The sequence below is a fragment of the Raphanus sativus genome, chromosome 4 (genome assembly GCF_000801105.2).
Source record: "Raphanus sativus cultivar WK10039 chromosome 4, ASM80110v3, whole genome shotgun sequence".
NCBI classification, from domain to species: Eukaryota; Viridiplantae; Streptophyta; class Magnoliopsida; order Brassicales; family Brassicaceae; genus Raphanus; species Raphanus sativus.
The window spans coordinates 26,042,751-26,046,621 of record NC_079514.1 but is presented as its reverse complement, the minus strand read 5'-3'; positions in this window follow the sequence as shown (position 1 = coordinate 26,046,621).

The window sequence follows — 3,871 nt, the reverse complement described above, 5'->3', positions numbered from 1 at the left end:
ATGCACTTATTCCTCTTCCTTTTAAGTCATAAATTTGCTCCCCAAGTTTATTCCTCTTTGTCTTTTCTTCAAGATACTTCCTTACTCTCCAAGTCTACACGACTCTAACTCAGCATCTCGACTCCACATGGTCTTCACCACTCACCACGACGTCTGCTTCAGCAACTACGTCAGCGACTACTTCAGAACGGACATCTTTACATCAACAAAAGCTTGTCAGCACAAACCTCAGAATCTGTAGAGATACATAATGAAATAAAATAATAACAGTCGTTTGTCTCAAACATTTGCAGGGTGTCTCAGACACTCGTAATTACTATTTTTGCCAACATAAAAAAATATTTATAACAATACATTTTGTTTGCTAATAACTTAACATATTTTTCTATGATTTCATTTATTATATTTAAAAAATACGTTTTATAAAACATAGACAAATTGTAATACGATTTCCCTAATCTACATTGTTTTAATAAAATTAATAGCAATATTACAATAAAATTGACTTTTTCTTTGAATTTAAAACCTTCTTTATCAAATTCAGAAATAATTTAATTATTAAATAATTCTAATAAACTCCAAAGCGTAGGTTCATTATTCTTTTAGTTAAACCGAACATACTTTTGAACAAAAATAAGTGGGTCAGATGACCCCTGTCCTTTCTGTGTAACTCTGAACATGTACATTTTTTTTTTTGATCAACCTGTCCTTTCTGTGTAACTCTGAACATGTACATTATAGGTCTTAAAATGTATGTAGCATGTAGTCGGTGTTCTTTCGGCCCTTGGATTGGCACGAATTGGCGCTTCCATTGAATAATTTATATCTCCAACTGCTGTCTTGTAGTCTTCCGAGCACCCCTTAGCTTTATCATTGTTCTCCTCCCAGCCTAGCCTATCCAAATTCTCTTCCTTCATGGCTTTTCTTGTCGCAATCAAATGCTCGTGATTGCAATGGCTAGAACCTTCAGAATAAGCAAAATTTTCTCTTGAAGATTCTTCCACATCTTTGTTTGTCTTAGGGTCATTACAAAGCTCAGAATCACCAACCTGACTTCTGTCTACTAAGGACTTAATTTTTCTTCCTTTGTCTGCTTATATCAAATCTGCTTACTAACATTTGTTGGAGTTTGAGCTACATTTGACGGTATCTTTCTCACCGAATAAGTACTTCTTCTGGACCGACACGTCTTGATCGACACAATGTCCTTCACGACATGATAAGTGTTCTCCTTGTAACAAACTACAATGTCACGTTAAGTCACATGCCTTTTCATTCTTGTCCATATAAAACACCAGATCAACAGGAGAACCACTGTTAGCGTTGATGTTATGAACTCGTAGCTTCTTTCCAGCCTCATTAGAATCTCTCCAGAAGAATGGTTCCCGAAAATCTCTTTAGCCCATTTTTCGCTGTATGATAGAACAACTCATACACATTGCTATCGTTCTTCCCAGTTTCCAGAACCTTTAGCTCTGCATCTTCCCACTTTTATTTAGGTTATTTCTGAGGCCTAGACTCATCTTTGCAGCTCTGTACCAAGTCTCCAACCGCATGATTACTGTCTGGAAGTTGAAAACCCCTAGATCCAAAAACATGCATAAACTAATCCCCATCAAATACAGCTTTAAATCTAAAAAGCAGAAAACAGCTAAAGATTCAACTTCTCAAATTATTTTAAAGATAAAAATTTTGCTTACCTACTCTCATCCTTGTAAGAGAGTAAATTATGCATAAAGAGAAATCAATACACCAGAGCTATATCTTCAAGCACCAGTCAGAAAACCAATCTACATGGCTACTTTCTCATCCATTCATCTTCCTTGCCTTCTTCAGCAGTTTCCTTCATTCAGTAGTGGGCTGTTTTGATTTTTGAATGACATCATTAATTCAATTAAATAGCCTGAAAGGGGAATAGAAGCTGAACGTCGGCGGTTTTGCATTGGTCTCTGGCGGTTTCGAGCCGACACTGAATATCTGCGAATGGGCCTTATAAGGATACGAACTAAATCTTGTGATGAGCCAACTAAACCACAGAAGCCCAATCCAGTTAAATGACAACCAAGAAAAATGAAAGTGTCCACGTGTCCTAAATCCCCCCAAAGAGAAAAGAAGTCTACTTTATATATATAGATAAGATATTCTAAAGATACTAACTATAATATCTATAAATACGAATATTACGTATAACGGCTTAACATACTTATGTTTGTCGGTTTTGCAGGAAGTTGGTTATGTCTATCAAATTACTTTCGCTGGTTTATGTCTATCAATTTAAGTTTGGTCGTTTTATTATTATGCTAAACGACATTATATAAGCCTATTGGCATTATAATGTAATTTTTGTGGAAACTCAAGATTAAGTACTACGTATTTGTACTTCAATTTTAATAGATTAGATACTTTTCTATTTTTATTTAATCAGGATAGTATGTAAAAGACCATAAAATCATAAAAATTTCAGTTATTTATGAGTTATTAGGGTTAACCCGCCCTACGGACGGGCAGACGATAAAAAAACAAAAAACAAATTTACTTTAAATATCTAATTTGTTTTTAACAAAATAGTACTAAAGTTCATAATTTTTATTATATATTTACTATATTGATTGTGTTTTATTATTGAATACTATTGTTTCTTTTCTTTATTATAGATTTATATATTTTAAACTTTTTATACACAAATTTAAATTAAAATAATTTAGCATACATATAGATCTATATGTAGATGATGATGATGTTAATTACTGAAATTATTTGTTTAAAATTAAATTATTATTTTAAATATTAGAAATATAAATTTATTAAACCAAGTATTCGTTTACCTTTTAAACCAACTATGCTGCATATCCGAACTCCCTATCTTGAATATGGATAAATTCTCCTTATCATTTTTAAATAATTACTGGAGGTGTTTATTGGCGCTATATAGACATTCATAATAAATTGTAATAATTAATTCATATCATCCTACGGACGGGATATATTTTACTTGTGATCTAGGTTATTATTTTTTTATAATTTTGTGGTTCGTGATTAAAATTTGCATGAGATGTATACTACAAAAAATAAATGATATCAATCTGAGAACTTATTAATAAATGATACAAAAATATTTGTTTTAACATCAATTATTGTAATTTGTGTTGTTATTAACTTATCTTTGTCTATATGAATTAAAATATGCAGTTTATTCTAAACTAAAAATAATCTTAATTTTTTCTATTGTTTATGTTGTTCTTATTAGAAATCAAAGTTTTGATAAATCAATATAAAGCTTTTATTTTTTAATAAATGTAATTATTTTAGATTTTTAGTGTTTGTTTATATATTATTGCAGTCCACACAATGAAACATTATTTCCTATACAGTTCATAGGGAAGAAGGTTTTTGAGAAACTATACTATAAATAATGTTGATCATTAGTAAATGTGAAAAAATAAAGAGGGAAGTATAGCTTTCTCGTGCTTTTCCAGTAGATACTTACCCACATATATCCCGTAAAAACCATCAAAGACATGAGCAGAACTCTGACCATTGACAACCAAAAGGGTCCAAAACTATCCTGATGTACCTGTGCAGACAGAGGTAATAGAAAGATATTTCCAGACACCATATTATCCATTACATAGTGAGCAAAACTATTCGAGGAAATTGGTCTCTTCCTCAAAAGTTGAGAGCAGGCAGGCATCCAAACCTAATCCCTGTGTAAAGCATTTTTTCTTTTTTTACAGAAATATATGATACTTAAGCCATGGGCATGGGGTGTATGATTCGGACTTCTAACCCTTCTCAGAAAGCCCTTCAACGCCAAGCTTCCAGTCTGATGACATAATAACTTACCATTCAAGCCAACAAAGATAATGTCATT